Genomic DNA, 19182 nt, shown 5'->3' on the forward strand with positions numbered 1-19182 from the left:
TAAATCTCGCCGCTTCTTATTGGCTTCCTGGAAAGCCGCCCGATGACTCACGTCACGGCCTGAGATATCTACACATGCCGGCCACTTCATTAGGTACCCCAGTTTTGGCCACGCGGTGTGCACAAACGCGAGTGACTGCGGCATTTCATTAGGGACACCTGAGGAGCAGCTGCGGCGTTGCTCATGCAGGAGGACTTGCTGAACATCTCGTCGATGGGTATAAGGAAGGCACTTGGTGCCATTCTGGCGGCACTTTTGCTGCAGACATTTACGCGCCACAGTCACGCCCATTCACGCACTGGGAGGCGGCAGGGACGGCCACGCCCTCCAGCTCACCTCCCAGGCCGGAAAAAGTGGACGCGTTCATCAAGCGTTCACAAATACGCGTCGCGTGCGCACGCATCGGCGAGCACAAATCCTCCAAAGTTCCCTCCAAAATCTACTTTGAAAAGCGTCCGAAGCAAGACAAAAAATTAAAGAGAGAGAGAGCAAGAGAGACTGTAAGTGAGAGAGCGCGCGAGAGAGCGGGCGAAAGATGCAAGAATCGCGAACTGGATGGAGAGGCGCGTCTCACCTGCCAGCTCGTCTTCGTCCTCCTCCGTTCGCTCCACGTCGTCCCTTTGACGAGTAGCCGTTTGTTTTGGTGCAACTTGCCGCTTCCCAAAGGGGGGTGAAGGCAAGGCAGGGTGCCCGCCCCGTGGTGCTCTCGGTTCGGTTCTGGCTCAGGACTCAGCTTCCTGTGCGCAAAGCAGTCCTGCAGCAAGCTGATTAAAAAAAAAAAGGAAGGAGGGGGCGGTGACAAAAGACCCTCTCGCGTGTCCAGTCCACTGGGAATGCCGCTCATCTGCTCATGGAGAGACGTCAAAATGCGCCGCGGGGAAAGTTCAAAAAACATGAAAAGAAGGAGAGCGAGTGGCCACGTCTCGTCTTGTTGCAAGCGGCAAGCGCGTGCGCGTGCTAAAAGCTCCCGCCGCGCTACTGCAGGGGGGACGACGCAAGGATTGAAGAAATCAAAAGCAGCAGGCAGAGATCACCTCACAGGCGCGTGCAGAGAGGCTGACAGACTGCGCAGAACTAAACGAGCATTATTCTCAAAAGGACGCTTTATTAGTCACTGCACATTAGCTCCGAGGGCAAGCAAAATGTACTCTCACACACTCGTCATTTGAATTTTTTTAGAAACCGGTTCTGAAACGTGCAACTCTTAACTATATACGGAAACTTCAATTCATACCTCTACGCGCACCTGCACATACGTCAGTGGAAAAATGTGAAAACCTTCTGAGGTCCCCAAGCGTATTGGGGTCCCCCTGTGAAGCCACAGATGTTTATGATGCACTGTAATTCACAGCTACGTTTTTTTTAGAAAAAAAAACATAATTACAAAATAACAGACTTTCCACCAATCTGATTGAGTAACTCAAAATGGGTCAATATTGGGTTAAATTATTTTTTCTAATGCATAATCACTATATTGGGGATCAATGGTCGAGTAAATACACTATTTGTTTACACTGCTCAATCTTCTGATTGAATGGGTGATCGAGTATAATTTATTTTATTTTATTTTTTTTAAACTTTTGATCAACCCCAAAAACACAGATTGTGCAAAGCCTACTTAATGCGTTACTATATTCCATATTATATTTTTGTAATAATATGAAAACTTGATGTGTTCCAGAATAACATTTACATGTGATGATTATTTGAGAGCTTTTAATTGGCCCGTTATTGTAAGGAGAAATCATTGGCCTCTTAGCTTTGTTTCGCAAGCTCACCAGTTCCCATATGCACGCTTTCAAAAATCATACACCAATTATTTTTTGGACTCCAAAGCTGAAGCTTATTCCCCTGACCCTCCTCCCCCCCCCCCCCCCCCCCCCCCCCGCCACCAACTCCTGCAAGACAGCATTAGATGATGAGCTGGAGAGGTTTGCATTACTCAAAAAGGAGACGATTGAATCCTGATCCTACATGTACACTCTTTAAATCTTAATCAGGGCAAATATATGTAATAGAATATGCAATGTGTGGAACAAGCGGAATTAGTAGAAAGGAATCCCGACACGACCAATCGGGGCTTCCTGTCGCCTCCATCACGGCGCTGTCTTCCGCAATGGCCTAAAACTGATTTTCAGCAGGTTGATAGATGATGCTCGATTGTCCCGGACAACCTCAATGTTTGCCATTGTGTTGAATTAAATGATTTAAACGCTAGCTAGCATTCGGGCAACTAGCATCAGAATCCTCTCGCATGGGCCTAAAAGCAGGATTATTAAAGGAATAAAGCTCAGAGCTTTCCTTAATCCCATAATGGTCGCGTGAACAATCCCATTGGTAAAACAGAACACGCTTCACTTTTTCATCCAATTCATTTGGGAAAACACCTTGAAAAGGTGTTATTTTACTATTGGGGGAAACTCCCTCCAGTCATGTGATTTGACTCAAACCAGATTTAAATCGCTTATTTTCGGATTTGCTGAATGGAAATGTATGGAAGACTTCACCTGAGTCTGACTTGAAGCACAGGTCTTGCCTATTTACATTTGAAAGGGTTGTTTAGTTTTGAACAGAAATATTTTTAGTTCAGTGTGCAGCTCCAACCAGCCAAGATGATGCATCAGAATTACCCGCATGAGTTATTGTTCAGCATCGCTGGAATGTTGCAATACAAATCGAAGTTTTTCTTATGAACAGTAAATCTAATTCAAGTGACAAAAAAAAAAAAAAAAAAAAGACACATTTTTCTAATCACAATTTTCCGAGTTGCCACTGCGATGTTATGCTCATTGTTTGAAAAAGACAATTTGTGAGCTTGACATCCGGCGTGTGAGGCACACGTGCTCAACCAGTCGATTGCGGTTGATTGGTTTTTAGCCCATTGGTCAGCGTTCGAAAAACGGAGACATGATGGCATGCGTGAACCCAAGGAAAATTATATATATATAATTATTTTTTTATTTATTTATTTTTTATGTCGTACAACAATAGACTGTAATTGGGCATCCTCACCAGTAGGTGGGAGTGCCACTCTCGTTGTTAGAGTATGCGCAGGTAATATAAATAATGTTAAACTTATTCATCAGAGTTATATTTCTTGTTTTCACAAATGTTTATAAGGATATTCTACAGATGTGTACTTATAACTTAATAGACAAATGATACTCATTTAAAGTTGCAGCAGAAAGTTGGGAGGTGACGCGAAAAAATTTTTCCTAGCAAAAGAAAATAATTGAGAAACATTGCCTCAAGGAGAAAGCATCCTTATTTTCATCTGCATAGCAGTGAAAGAAAGTACAGAAAAACCCAGGGGCAGCAAATTCAATGAAAACAACCGGGGCCTCAAAACTGAACCCTGCGGAGCACCATACCGCAGTGGGACGACAGTTTGGCATTCAGCGCAACCAAGGCTAACACAAAAAGTCCTGTCAGCCAAATAGGATCTGAACCACTGAAGAGCGCTACTACTAATGCCCAATTGGTACTACAAACGAGCCAACAGATGACCTGATGTCTTCTAAAACAACCACAACAGCCCAGTTGCCTCCCATTCAATGCCCAAGAACGAGTATCGTTGTGTTTCCTTTGAGTATATGCAAGAATGTATTTACCACATATTCCTCATTATTCCAGCCCAGGGTGACGTTTGCAAGACAAGTTGCTGGGAAAAATAAAATGTCGAAGTGAGTTACGTCTAATTCATCGTGACTCGAAACTTAGATTGAAGGGAGCACACACACACGGACACACACACACTCTTTATGATTCTCACAAGCATGCGTTCGGGATGGGAACATCAATCAGGAATGATCATTAAGTGCGCTGAATGCATATGAAGGTGTTTGGGCAAAGAATGAACAAAGACATCATGAATATGATTATTAGAACAAAGAAGTAGGTGGCGCGGACCTGTGTTCAATTTAGGGATGCTCCTGGTGGCGGTTTAAAGTGAAGAAGGATTTTGCATAAAATCCTTGTCATCCCTCGTCAGCCCCTAAAGACAAGCCGCAGACGCCTGGAAGTTGACTACAAGGTCGGCTGTAGCAAAAAGGCGTCTTTGGAAAATGGCCCAATATTATTAGACGGGTTCTAATGGCTCCATTGAGCGCGTTTAGTCGAGTTTCTGCCTGTCGAGAAAGCCATCGCTGAAGAAAAATGGACTAAATGGCACATTTCGTAGTTCACTCCGTATATATTGTCATACGCGGATCACCTGGAACGTCTAACATACTGGAGAGAAACGATCCATTTGGAGTGGTGTAGAAATTGTCTTTTTTTTCTTTTTTTTTTCAATATGGCTGTACTGAGAAATTTCATTACGTGCACGTCGGGAGCACGACGACTTTAAGTGTTGATGGTGTCAAGCATAGTATAATCCTATAAACACTGGCTTCTATCCAAGCGGTCAATATAACCACTTCTACAAAACAGCCACCGCTTGCGAGGAGGCTGCATATTTGTTTAGGCTGTACGGATGTTTTCAGGAGGATCTACACGCTGGTGATGCAAAGGAATGCGTCTCCAGACACTGATTGCCTCTTTAATCACAAACGAATGCCATAAAAAGATCCTTCGCATAATGTCCATAAACCAAAAATTACTTTGGATTCCAGCTGTAATGGAAATAAGAAAAAAATAATAATCAACGGGGGACAAGTGCTTTATTGCACAGCTGAAGCATCAAGACAATGCTAAAGGCGTTTTGAAAAGAAAAAGCTTGTTTCTCTTTTCCGAGTATCGAATGAACAAAGATACAATTTGTCTATTCAGCTGGCATCAAGGTTGAACGTCATTTGCATTCATCAGCACCAAAACCCAGCAAAACACCAGCAGCCTGAGGAGCCAATGGTTTAAAGCGCTAACGGCAACAATTCTGTCACAAAAAAAAAAAAAAATGAAGCTGACGGCCAACCTGATTGAGTAGAAAAGTCACATTGACATCCTCTTTAAATATAAATGTTTTTGTTCAAACAACTGAGGTTCTTTTTGACCTCGACCAGTTTTTGTGGATACTTTATAAAAACCTTTGCCAACATCCACATTGCGCTCTAAAGACTTTCGAGTTGACTCTGTACAAGTGGAGAGTGAGCAAATGCTGGGGAAAAAAAAAAAAAAAAGAGCCTCCGGTGTGTTGTGACTCAGTCTCACAGCTCCAGGATGGAAATAAGATCGGAAGTTCAGAATGGAAATCTTCCGAAGAATCTGACTCATGTGCGGCTGTTGGGCAACACAGATTGGAAACATCATCATCGCCAAAGAGAGAGAGAGAGGAGACTCCTCAGGATTTCTCTCAAGGTCAAAGTTGAGACGGTGTTGCGCGGATGTAATTGGTTTCCGCCACGCATTCCGATTGGATGCCAGATAAGACACTGATAGAGATAAAGATTACCGGTGTTTTGCTCATGTAATCCAGCACAGAGGTTTCATCTCATTTGGCCAGTCTTTGCTGCTGTCTCCGCACTGAGTGGATTTAAAATAAATGGTGCAAAATTCATTTATTTCCACTCCAACCCAAACAGCAGTCACTCTCATCCCTCTTGTCCACACAAGACCGAAACACTCATCCACAAGCCGGTGCGAGTAGGCGGCAAACCACCACGACAATGACACACAATGTTTGTCTTGTGCGTTGCAATGAAAGCGCCAACCCGGGTCAATCCTTAACCAGAAGCGACTGGCCTCGTTTATTTGTGAGTAATCTCCAGTGAATCTCTTCATGTCAAAAGAAAAAACCTTTTTGACCGCTTCAGAGGCCCAAAGCATTCTAGCAGAGAGAGCGGCTGGCTCGTCCGCGCTCGGAAGCTTAACAACACCTGAGCGCTATATAAGGGACGCACAATTCTGGTTGGGAAGGAAAACCTCGCATCAAAGAAAAGCCTGAACGAGTGAGCATTAAGATACGTAGCTCGAAGCAAACCAATGTGGGCTTATCTTTTTTTAAATATTGTTAAAAAAAATAAAAAAAAGCTTTAAATCTCAGCAGCTGCGTAAGAATGTTCTTTTTAAAGGTTTAATCACATAAATGTTTCATAAGTGATGCCGAGCAATTTTGTATCTCCTCCTCCACATGTTTTGTCAGCTACACAATTTCACTGCTGCAGAGAGTTGGATGATTTTGCCGTGGCATCGTTTCAATTTTAGTAGCGAGCTCCTTTATGCGGGTAGAGTGTCAAAGTCTCAATGTTGGTGTTGTGACAAAACAAGATTTTGTCTTAACATGGTACCGCGGTGAGTAATGGACCATATTGTAGATCAGGGTTCTTTGTAAGCCTGGAACAGCTAAAATAAAGAAATAAAAAATGGATGGCTATTCCGGTCCCGTGAGGTTGAAGATGTTTTGAGGTTGACTTTAAAAAAAAAAATAAATAAATAAATAACGGCTCGGATCTTGACACTCAATTTGGGCAAGAAAAGAAAGAAGCAAGGCCACCGTGAAATGGACGAAAATGGCAATTTCTCCTTACTGTTACTGGCTATCTCAAGCATTTTGTTCCGCCAAATCCCATCATAAGATAAATTGAACAACAGTTGTACACGCCACATGTCGCGTCAAGAAACCTTGCACGGTCTTGCACCACCAGCCTGACGAAAGCACATCAAACCAATTCTTCTCAAAGTCCGCAAACTGGCCCACCTGTTCCTTCTGTCACGCAGTCATCTGTGACGTCTGATGGCAAGACATTCTGCGTCACGCGTCGTCTTCTTGACTTGGACTTGCATCTACTATGGCTTCGGCATGCTGTTGCTGTTAGTACAAGCTCAGAAGAAACTCCATCCATCCATTATCCGAACCGCTTCTCCTCACGTGGGTCGCGGGCGTGCAGGAATTCTGTTGATTTAGTACAGCAGTGTTTAGTTTTTTGTTGTTGTGTTTTTTGTTTTTAGGTAGTGCCTGCCTTCAAGCGCAATTGATCGCCGATGCAATCGCTGTTTTAATGCAGTATTAGTTGGCCGCGATGGGCTGCAACCGCATCGCAGTCGTTGCTAATTTGGATTGTGGCATCAACGGCATGTTTTATGGAGTGCTGAAGTAAGCGCGGATCAAAGTGAGCTTGTCCTCCAAAGCAATAAGCATGATACAATCGTGGATAATCTGTCTCCCTCTCCCTCGATAAAACACACACTCACACACACACGCACACACACGGTCGCACACACGGCTGACGACACAGCATTGGAGTCTTTCAGCACAGTAACGATTTTTGCCCTAACTGAAACAAACGATTTAACTGTATTGGCAGATGGAGAATGAAATGTCCGCCAGAGCCAAGTGGCACACTAAGTCACTTTCACACACACTCAGGCACGCGCACACCCACACACGCAAGAGCCACCTCCTCTGCCAGTCAAAAAAAAAAAAACGCTCCAATAAAGGGGGAGGAAAAGCTCCAGTTAATGCAGTAAATCCCGACAACATCCCAACAGGATTTGTCTCCAGGTCGGGCCTGTTAGCGGGCCCCTCACCTGACCTCTCCCATTCACTCTAGTCAACATGCTTGCCTGATAGTCACGGCAACTATGATCAACTTTGACTTGAGTTCTTGCTGCCAGGAAGGTCTTCCCACCAAGTTGGTACTCACTAAAAATGCTTTTCCACTTGCCTTGCTCCACACCAAGAAGTCCGTCTCAGAGCTGGTTCTAAAGCGCCGAGTGGGGCAGAGTTGGCACGGTCATCTGTTGGCCGACATTGATGACCTAACGAACGCTGCCATACACGGCCATTTCATGGTTTTGCAAAATCCTAAAAATACAGTACATACAATAAACATAACAGTGTTTGACAACAATGCTAAATCATAAGGACAATGGTATATGTATCAATGGGTATATTTTTTAAGATAAATGGTAGATGTATTCATACAAGTTCAAGCGCAAGGACCAATCGTCGCCCCTCGCCTTGGGGATGGTGGCTTTGGGTAGCCGCCAGAGGGCTTCAGATGCCGCAGAGTGAGGATGAGGAGCTATTGACTCAGAGAGGCGACGACATAAATCAGAGCGCTCTATTCAGAATGAATGAATGTTGGCAGCGAGCTTTGGACACCGTTTGCCAAATTACTATTGCACTCTTTCATTCACATATGAAATTGTACACATGGTTCATTAGTGTTACACAAAAAGACACAACGTGAGTAGAGGATAAAGACCTGTCACCAAAGGTGGACCAAATGGGGTCAGCCGCACATGCTTGCGCACGCCCTTTTAAGGCACGGATTTCTAAAAATCACATTCTATTATTAGTCTCTATTATCCTAGTAGCTCTTTTTGTTGTGAGATACTAATTTTGAGTTGCCTATCCCGAAGACAATAACAATAAAGAAACAGTGATGTTATTTTTGTGTGATTGATAGCCATTCTTACCTAAAACAGCCAATCATGGCCTTACTGAAAATAATGTTTGGTAGCGAGTCCTGCACGTTGTTCAAAGTGTGGCATTGCGTAACGTAGCAAGACATGCCAGTAAAAAAAAATGTACATAATTTGTAAATACCATTGAAAAGAAAAACGCCATAAAATCTGAATTTCTTGCGCATTTAAATATTTTCAGAAGTTGGTGAGCCTAAGTATAATAGTCAACATAAATTTTGGTGACTATAGATCGCAGTTTTTGGACATTAGGCGACGTTTAGTTTTCTAAATTACGCGTTTACACTATCGTTTTACGAAACACTACGGCAAGCGAGGAGGGACATATTACATTAGTGTCGGAAATTAAAGAGCCATTTGAACTGTTTCATAAAACACTTTGGACATCTACAAAGAAGAAAAAAATTCTTTCCTGGTTTCCTTTCACCTTCTGCAGCAGACACCAGTGTTGAACTGAGTGGTCTGATCAAAACGATACATCAGCGCATCCGCCATATTGGATGTGGCTATTGTACTACCTATAAAATGGGCAGTTATATTGTCTATGATGATAATGCTTGTGGTTGTCACAAAGGCTGCCATTCAAGAGTGCCGAAGACTCGGAGCGACAATGCTCTGCGAATATGTGAAGCAAAGTAAGTGCTTTCTGTCGGGTATTAATATTAATTAGACCCCTCCATGCATTCATGTGCCGGCCTTAAGGCTGGGCTCTGGTGACGGGTTTGACTATATACACTGCATTTATGTCTTGAAGGTGGCCGGCTGATGGCTGTCTTATTCTTGGAAATGTGTTTTTCATTAGTGAAAGCGTCAAAGGGAGAAAGTGTGCATTTAATGAGCTGTACTTTGCAATGTCACCACGTCATGCAGCGGCAATTCACATTTTGAATTGGATATATAAGGTGGTATATACAGTGTATGCACTAATATATGGTTCCGCGATGATTATGACATTCTGCAGCAGCTCTGATGGCCAGAATAGGCAGCATAGTCACTAAGCCCAAGAGCGAGCAGCAGCATTTGTAGCCGGCTCGCTTGGGGGATGTGCACCTGAGGGGGGAACGAGGGCTCTCCTTGGAAAAGCGGCGCCGCACACACACGCACACACACATTTGTGTCCCTCGCTTCACACAAGCCAGTTGGAATCATCACTCATCACGCAAGCTCCGAACGTATTCGATCACTGGGAAGCAAATACGATACCTCTCCGAGCTACGAATTCAACTTACTCATCCAGAAAATCAATTTTCAAGATCGAAATGAATTGTAATACCATTTATCTATTCCAGCCCACAAAATACACCTTAATTATTTTGTGTATTTATAAAAAAAAAAAAAAGCACAAAATTTGTTGTATAAAAACTAGATACACAATGAAAAAAGTGTCCTTATTATTGTAATTGCATGTTGGATGTAGTCTTCTAAGGGGCGTGGCTAACAGAGCCAATTAGAGCGTGAGTTGTGTGGCCTACCGCAGCAGTGTTGTGGTTTTATTACGCTCAATAATGCGGCTCTCCTTGCCTCCACGCCAGGAAAGACTACCTTTTTGTTTTAAAATTCTGTCTTTTTTTCCCTTAATCATCATTTGCTATTCTTTGAAAAATTACAAAAATTGATTTTCTGCTCAGGCCAAAGCAATCAATCTTGGGGCCGGAGAATCATGTTAAAGGGATTGAAAAGCTCCATTTACAAAAAATATTTTATTTCTACTCAATTCAAAGCAATCAACCTGGGTGCAAAAGAAACATTTTATATGTTGAAATGTTTTGAGGAGCTCCATTTACACAAAAGTAGCGCTTTGCCGCCTATTGTAGCATAGATTAAACTGTCAATTTTTTTTTTTAGGGTGCATCGATTACTCCGAGAGTTGGGCTAGTCACAGAAGGTCTTGGTCGTTATCTCCTGCAAAAGCCAGCACTGGAGGTTTAATGAATCTTCATTGCGCCATTTTTTCACATACACTCGCATAGTGAGAATGTGCAACTCACAACACAAAGCAAAAAAATAATAATAATAATCGTAAGAACTGTTAATCAAATTAAGGTCGACTGTATAGGAAATAGTGCAACTTGCAGTTGTACTTGCAGCTCAGCCATATTGTTCTTTGGATTAGTTTTAACTTGGCATGCCAGAGCTGCGTTTGCTCAAGTCTCTAAGTAACACACACACAAAAAAAGCTCAAGTAGCTCACCAACATTGAGAAGCAAACACATCCATTTGCCAGGATTTCAGATCCTTTCAAAGTTGCAATCACCCACGATTGTATTCCAGCAAGTGAATACACAGCATACATATGCGCTTGTCGCCCTGCTGTCGAGCATCGGTCCAGGTCAGACTGCCACAACGACGCATCAAACTTGTGAGCCTTAATTGAGAGAAACACGGATGGCAAGAAACAGGTGAGCGTGCGTCTGAGCCCTCAGCCAAAATCGAGGCGCAGCCAGATGGAGGGAGCAAATGAGGCTCGGAGACAGATGCGACTTGCTCTGACACTGACAATGTGAGATGGCCCTGGCGCAGGGGGAAATCCTCAAAAAGGGGAAAAGGGACTCATTCGAGGAGCTCCGGCAGAGGCGTGGGCCCGAAATCGCCACACGAGTGGAAGAGCGAGGCCTCAAGAGTAGAAGCAAGTGTCTTCATCTTCACTCTCTTCTTGCTGTGAAGCTTACAACTGTGCAATCAGAAGTCCAGTTATGTGATGGGCGCTTTCTTGATGTGCCTCCAGGCTTTTCCCTCAACATCTCAAGCATTTTTCACTAACTTCTTGTAAATAATGCATCCTAAGTGACTTTAGGAGGCCAGGCTGAGGATCACTGGCACCCCTGGAGGAATAAGGCAGTATTACACATGTGTCTTTATGTTGGTGTTCTCCGAGCACTTCATCTTTCTGTCAGGAAATGAGCAATGACTCAAGTGCAAGCTGAGCTGCAGGAAAACAGCACAAGTGGAGACTTAACTCCAAAATCCAACCTTGCTGATAAGAAGGAGAGATTGTTGAAGGAAATGATCTATTCGTGGACCTTTGAACATCCTGTGTGCGCTGAGCCTTGGTGGTCAGTTCCCTCAAGTAAGCCGCACCGACTTGCCTGCCCTTGACGGAAAAACTTTTCCCATTACACACTTTTGCAGACGTACTAAAGCCAATTACAACATGAAACATTGAGACAGCTTGTAGGGCCGGGAAAGTTTTTCTGTGGGGGTTTTATCTTGGTGACCTTGAAGAAGTTGAACTCACAGAGAGCAGCTGATCGCACATCTGAACCTCCCAGATGGATGATTAGTGCGTCGGCAATGAAGACAGCAGGTGACGCTATCAGCGTTATTCAACGTGACAAAGAGCGATCAAGAGCGGAAGACTGATCAAACACGCTGCTGTCCGGAGGAGCCGTGAAATTCAGACCTTTTCCTCAGCGAAGTCAGGGCAGCGGGGAGATTCATCATTCGACATCAACGCTGACAACATGACAGTCACCACCATGATTTCTCACGCCGTCTGCATGTCAACATTTACGCCGGCCTGCTGCTTCTTTGTCTAGCAATTTTTGAAACTGTTAAGCACGACTTCAAAATTGTCAAGAGTGTTGAAATATGTGAACTTTTGAAACAGCTTTCATGTCAAGTGGGCTAAGACGCCCTCCTGTCTGTAGTTCCCTTTCTGGTCACTAGATGGAGCCAATTCTATATTCACTTGCTTCCCTCGACCAAAGCCGCTTTGTTACACGATTTGTCATTGAAATAATTTTCTGGCTCGGAGGGATTTTCAAGAACTGTTGACAACGTGGGGCTCACGGGTGGCCGGCCACCCCCACTCAGCGCAGCCCCCTCCGCTCGGCATGAGAGTCAATCGGGGTCAGTGAAGTGACTCGACTGCGAGACGGTCGCACAAGCGTCTTCATGGTGCGGGCGCTAATCTCTTTCAAGTTGTTGTCACATTGATAAAGAAAGGATTAACTGGAGTGATTCCTGCCCGCCTCCAATTCACCTGACTAACTCAAACTTGTTTGGAGGCATAATAAGAAGCAATCTGCACCATCAGTATCACAAAAACAGCCAAACCTTGAGGCCCAAGCCATTTATCTACGCAGTTTGTTCCAAAAGCTCTCCTGCGTGTGCCGCAAAAACATTGCCGCATTTATCATTTTTCATTGCACTGTTAAGTGAGCGGCCTAACATGGTGGTCAGGTCAACCGTTCCACAATGCAACAGCCCATCTTGAAATGTCAGGGGGAGAAAAAAAAAAAGGAAATCCACAAAACACTTCCATTAGAGGGATGCAGAACACAAACTGACCAAAAAATGGTGTGTTCATTCGCTGAGGTGAGTACAAGATGCTGTATGGACAAACAAACGTCGAGCACCACTTTCAATGCGATCATTGAAAGTGCTCAATTATTTGTAACGGAGTAAATGTGGACATAGGAGGTTTCTGCCCGACGGCAAAGTGAAAATGGACGCACGCAACCTTGAGTTGCTGTGTCTGAAAAGCACTCCATGAAAAAGCGCCTCTCGTTAACTCGGCTCGTCAGTTGGCGCTACCGAAGGCCAACAGAATATTCCAGGCCGCAAATTTGCGGCGGCGGCGCGTCCCGATACTGGCGAGGCCTTCTCTCCGCCTGCCAAACAGACGGCGGCGAGCGCAGCCCACAAATGTGTTCTTTCTGCCAACATCGCTCTGCAGCTGTCATTCAGCTCGCCGGAACAGCGCAACAATTGCAACATCTTGAAGACGGACGGGACGCAAAGCCGAGCCGCTACAAACATGGATGCATTAAAAAAAAAAAAAATTTAAAAAACTTTCAGGATGCCTGCGAGCCAACTGTACCACTTGAACAATTCGAATCGCGTAATGCATTGCAGACCCACATTCAATCGCTGAAACGGCCACGTAAAATAAAAAAGAAAGTTTGAAGGAAATGTCGGCTATCAGTACATAAAGGGGAAATAAAAGTTACAAGAGTGTGGAGGAGACAGGAAAAAAAAAAAGAATAAAAAAAAGACAAACAACCCGATGACGCATGCAGGCCATCTTTTAAAAGACATTTTGTGTCATGTTGGGGGGCGGATGTTAATGCTACTCGAGTATGCGTGTGTGTGCGTGCTACACTTGTAGGCGTGAGCGTATGTGCTCCACTTTGAATTTATATAAGACAAGAGCTTTCTGGAATGTTCCAGTCCTGTTTGCATAACGCTGCATATTGAATGGTGGTCACTGTGTGTACACGCATGTGTGTGTGGGGGTGTGTGCGTGTATGTGTGCACATGTGTGTTTATTCATTCCTATTTGTGGGCCATGTTTTTCTGACATGCATGTGGTGTGTGTGGGGGTGTGTGTGTGTGTAATATTAAAAAAGAGATTAGGGGGGGGGGCAAGGGACACGACACCTGATTAATGCTCAAAAATGGATTGAAAAGTGGATTTGTGTCAGTGGATTTGAGCGCACGCGCATGCACGTTCGTATTGTTTCTGGATGTGACACGCTGTGGCAATCACAATTTCAAGGAGGAGGTCGAAGTGGAAGGTCACCCTAATTTACCCCAAAACAGGGGCGGCGCTAAGGAGTGGTAAGGGGCCAAGGCCACCCCCATAGCTACGGGAACAAAAATTGGAATTTCTTTTTTTTTTTTCCCTTTCATACTGTCAAGTTTATTTTTTTTATTAATAAATATACAATTGATCTGAATGCAAACTTTTAAATCTTTTTAAAGTAAACATAGAAGTATCTTATGAGACAAATAAAAAGCCACTATCAAGAAAACAGCATTTCAGCCCAGCAAAATGTTTTACTTTTTTATTTGGTCCAGCTTGATCATATGCATGATTTTTTTTTTTTTTTTTTTAATGAAACGCTGACTATGGATGGTATGATGAATGGCCACCCCTCACTGAACAACTTCTGCGTCCCTCCCCCAAAGTTCATGTGTGCATACATGCTGACAAATTCGACAGTTACACTTCCATTTCTATTCTGAAAGGCGTTCAAAGCAGCAACATATCCACGGCCAAAGCAGATGAAAACAACCCAAGCGTCGCTTTTCCCTGAACGCCGGCTGACGTGTCAACTTTATTTTCTTCACTTATTTTATTGTTGAGCAATCAACATAATTGTGCACCTTAAACTGATTTCTGCATTTGGAATCCATAACTCAAAAACAGGACGGTTCTCCATAAACACTGAAAAAGTATACTGCATGCCAACTTGAATTATTTTTCCTTCCTCTTGGAAATTGTAAAAGAAACGTCAACATGCCTGGCACAGTTTCCAGGAGAACTCGATTTCAAGTGCACACAGAATCCAAATTGGATATCAAAGTTGAAGAGGCTGCCGCTTGCTTGTGTCGCTGTTTAGTTGCTGTTCGATGGAAGGCGGCCAAGTGCCCGCCGGCCAAGCGGTGAATCCATTCAGAGGATGTGCTGGATCCATTTTGAATTTGCAGGGGGAGCGTCGCCAAGATGCTCGATATCGATATTTGGAAACGCCCCTAGTAGGGAGTATCGTTTATCAATATATCGGATGATGCATTGCGCAGTTTGAGAAAAATGATGATCCGTTTCCAGAGTAATGTTTCATTTCTTCACTCTAAAAAGAGTAAGACATCACAACACAAATGGACAGAAAGGTCACCATTTGCATTTACTTGGGAAAATGTGCTCGTCTTAAAACATCTTCATTTGCTCAGTATTCAGAAGGGGAAGTCCATCCGGGGGCGTTTTAATGATGGGACGGCGACCACGTCAGAAAGGACGCTCAAGTCGTCTTCCAAACTAGTTTGTATTTGACTGACGCGCAGTGAATGGCGATGCGCAGAGCCGACTCCATGGGGGGGGCGTAGGGGGCTGTGCCCACCCACCAAAATGCTTATGGCCACCCCATTTGAACATGGCTCTCTAAAAATTAACTATTTTATTTCATGTGGTATTTTTGAGTTGCTTATCACTAAGACATTAAAAATATAAAGAAGCAGCGGTCTGATTTTTTTTAAATCTTTTTTTTTTTTTTTTTGACGGACAGTCTTATTTGCAACAACCAATCACAGCCGTATGTCAATGCTTGTATGAGAGGGTCCAGCATATTTTTTTAATGTTCAATCAAGTTTGTTGTGTACAAAGTAATGGAGGAAGACGTGAGAGACGAGGATACTGCGCTAGACTGGCCCTTGCCTTAAAATGTCAGAAAACGGCAATCACTCGTCACCAAAATGATGTGGACATCTCTACTTATGCCCGCATCAACATCTAAAAGTATCAGAATGATCACCCCAATATTCTGTATTTTATGGACAAAGCGTTTCTCTCATGAAGTGACATAAGCTTGTTCATAAGCATCTCTTTGGGGAGGAAAACACCATCGCCATAAAATTCGTAATACTTGGGCGATTATTTCTAATATTTTTAGAGGTTGATGTGAGCATAAGTAGATATGTCAATGTGAACTTAGGTGACTATTGATTGCAGTTTTTGGACATTAGGCGACATTTGGTTTCCAACATTATCCGTGTAGACCAGGGGTGGGCAAACTTTTTGATTGGCGGGCCACAATGGGTTCTAAAATTTGACAAAGGGGCCGGACCAGGAGCAGATGGAAGGAGTGTTTTGGTAACCTCACCTCATCGGAGAAAAAAAAATACATTTAATTTTTAAATGATAGTGAACAAAAGCATTACAACAATATATATGTCTTTGAAAAACAACAGTATTTAGAAAGTAAAACATTAACAAGGTTTATTCATTTAATTTTTTTCAAGTTCGGCGGGCCGGATTAAAACGTTTAACAGGCTGCATGTGGCCCCCGGGCCATAGTTTGCCCACGCCTGGCTTAGACTGTCGTGGCGCGTCACAACTTAAGAGCCATTTTAACCCGTTTCATAAAAGACGCCACAGGAGCCACCAACCATTTAGACATCGAAAATTAAAATTGATTTTCATTTGCTTTATTTGTCTTTTAATTTCTGCTGCAGACAGACGGTGACGCGGGTGTCAGTCGCCATAAAAATCGGCAAATGAACGTAAGATTGCGTTAGAATTCAAACAAAAGCAATGATTTGCGATTAATCCACTGAGTTCTGAGGTTTATGGTACATCTCCAAGGAGCAAGTGTACAAGGGATTTTTGCAAATAGCTTCACTTTACCACATCCAATATGGCTGCAAGTCGACATACTCAAGGGTATATTCATAAACTTTGGAAAATCTGCCAAGATGGGGCACTGCGTCTAAAAGTTGTAAAAGTGACAACAGACTTGATGAAGAGCACTCGAGTGCGTGTTGAGCTCACCGACAAGTATCTGGATCAGAAGGGGAGGGGGGACATTGCGACGCGGCCTCGAAACTCGCCCAACGTGCCTTCTTTGCTCTCTGGCAAAAACACAACAGCAGGATATGAATCATCTCATGAAACCCCGGGGATGAAGAACGAGATGTCACTTCAATTCAAATGGGAGTCAAGGTAGGTGAGCGAGCACCGTTGGCCATGTAGCGCATGTTGCAGAGTCGAGGCCTGAGGAAAATGAATATGCGCTTTCAAACGATCGCTTGGATAATGACTTAAGCTCCAGACAGCTGATCGTAATTAGATCAAAAGCCACGCTTAAGCCTCCCAATTCAGATTCCCATTTGGCATCTGATTTCCAGCTTGATCAAACCACACAGATTGAAAACGGATTCTGTTTTTCTTTTTTGTAAAGTCACTGTGAGGGGGACCTTGACGATCATCACGACCTGCAGCGGCCTTCATGCAGTATTTTATTTTTTATATTTCTTTTTGTACAGAAATCCAGCACGGACTCCACATGACTCACTTCCTTTTTTTCCCCCCACAATACGCTGATAGTTGCTTGCAAAGCTTGTGTGTGGCGTGACGTAACACGCCGACTTCAATGTGCCACTCCGCGTGAACAATTGTGACCAATCTCCAGCATAAGTATGACTGAACGTTGCAATTGATGACATCACGAATAAATGCTCTCCTAACATTTTGCTACCTACTTCAGCCGACGTACCAAGCCAACCAGAGGGCAGTTGCAGTTGATGGCAAACAAAAGCGGGCATCCGGCGTCGACCATTGAGACACATTTTTTTTTGGGGGGGGGGGACGGGACAACAATATACATAAACAATACAATTGTACAATCTACTGGACAAATACAAGAAGATTAGATTAATACAACAGACAAACTTACATAGCTTTGTGGTCCAAAGAAGAACTTACATCATCCAGATACATAGAAAATAATATTTTAAACAAGGCACGATCGGCGTGGGCTCGGCCGTGTCCCGTGACGTCACAAGTCCCGCGACCTCGCCGTCACGTGACTGGGGGATTCTTTCACGGCTGCTGGAATAGCTCTCTCTCACAGTTACGTGTTCACTTTGTTTGTTTTTAGACACTTCATTAAGTACACCCGGACATTCTCTGATAGCCTAGAGCAAGGGGGTCTTCAACCCAGTTCCTCGAGGTCCGCTGCCCTGCCTGTTTTGCACCTCTCCCTGCGGCAACACAAATCAAATAAGCAGCAAGGTTTCCAGTAGATGGATAACGATCCTGATCATTTGAGTCAGGTGTGTTGCAGCACGGAGAAAAGGAAAACAACCAAGAAAACGGACCTCGAGGAACAGGATTGAAGACCCCGAGAGGAAAAAAAACATACATATATATACATTGAGAGAGAGAGAGAGGATCACAAACAATTACGTGACTGAGCACCTTTCCAACTTAGTGTTAGCATACATTCCTTCCTTCCTGAAACATTTTTTTGTGATGCGCTGTTGATTTGGTGATTGTGAGAGTCAAAAAGAGGAACCCCTGGTTGTAGAGGATTCCATTTGCAGAAATTAGAGCTGCAAACTCAGCAGAAATGTTCAAATCTTCTTTTGATCCATTTTTTAATATTCTTGCATTTGGGTAAACCACACGTTGGCGTGTTTCACTGCCGTTTCTTCTCTGTCTTGCCCCCTCCCTCCCAGGGATAGGTGAGTCTGATGCTGTATTGATTGGGCCGTATGGACACTTCCCCGTAGGTGTTGCTATGGAGAATTCTGCGTTGAACAGGTCCACTTCCTCATGGTCCTAGTTAACATTGAACGGCACATTATGTGTTCAATGTCGCCCACTCGGCATCTGTTGCAGCTTGGTCACCTTTTGAGGTTTTTTTTCCCCCCCATGTATGAGGTTTTGGAGTTTTCCCTTGTCTGGTTGGGAGGTTTGGATCAGGGGATCGCGGCAATATTTGGTCAAGCAAACCAATCAGCTCAAATTGGCCATCCTCGTTTTGCCGACGGTTCGCAAAGGGGGAATGCGAGGCGGGAAGCTAACTCTTGCTGACGAGGCTAAACATTATCCTCCCACGGTGCGGATCCTCGCCGCTAAGTAACCTCTCCTCGCCTCTGTGGCGGCAAATAAGCTACACTTCTAATAATCTTCGTTATGGCGGACGAGGAGTAGCGAAGCGTGCGACAAACCAAGCAGGAAGCGAGCTTGCAAAGCTAATGTGAAGAAGTGCTTTGGTAGACACTTTTGACACAAATCTGATTGGAGCCATATGTAAAAGTGGAGAGCTCACCAGCGACGAAAAGCAAATAAAAAGGTTCATTATCAAGTGTCAATGGTGAAACAGAGCGCGTCTTCTCGGCTACCAATTAATGTGAAAAGCAACCAGTATAATACGCACTTCTTTAGTAAATTTGCTTTAAGTAAAGCGTCGCTTTATGGTTGTTTCTCTGCTAGCTTCTCCCTACGAACGCTCGGATTTGGTCATTCACTATAATCATTGTCCAAAAATATTAAAACGAAACTCACAAAATTTTGGAAGATACTCACGTCAA

General features: G+C 43.8%; 1 protein-coding gene and 1 long non-coding RNA gene across 5 annotated transcripts in view; both read right to left on the minus strand.

Moving 5' to 3' along the window:
• htr2cl1 (5-hydroxytryptamine (serotonin) receptor 2C, G protein-coupled-like 1) overlaps positions 1–6843 on the minus strand; it is a 38548-nt gene extending 31705 nt beyond the window's left edge. Inside the window, exons 1-2 of one of the 3 annotated variants that reach the window (XM_088293675.1) lie at positions 6635–6843; positions 575–764 (exon numbers count right to left, since the gene is read on the minus strand). The gene's annotated coding sequence lies outside the window, so the exon portion shown is untranslated. Of the gene's footprint in view, positions 1–574; positions 1050–6634 lie in introns of those variants that run through there. The other 2 variants (XM_088293677.1, XM_088293674.1) reach the window with 2 other exon arrangements.
• A 7804-nt stretch (positions 6844–14647) lies between these two features.
• On the minus strand, positions 14648–17833 carry LOC148338670 (uncharacterized). Of its 2 annotated transcripts, none has more exons than XR_015842840.1 (3): positions 17541–17833; positions 16637–16716; positions 14648–14942 (listed from the first exon to the last, which is right to left on the minus strand). It is a non-coding gene; the product is annotated as an uncharacterized LOC148338670 (long non-coding RNA). The 2 variants fall into 2 exon arrangements; XR_015842841.1 differs by lacking the exon at positions 17541–17833 and adding an exon at positions 17347–17417.
• Positions 17834–19182: the final 1349 nt, after the last annotated feature.

This window comes from Idiotropiscis lumnitzeri, chromosome 4 (genome assembly GCF_059441095.1).
Source record: "Idiotropiscis lumnitzeri isolate Australia: NSW breed Sydney's pygmy pipehorse chromosome 4, RoL_Ilum_1.0, whole genome shotgun sequence".
In the NCBI taxonomy this organism is placed as follows: domain Eukaryota; kingdom Metazoa; phylum Chordata; class Actinopteri; order Syngnathiformes; family Syngnathidae; genus Idiotropiscis; species Idiotropiscis lumnitzeri.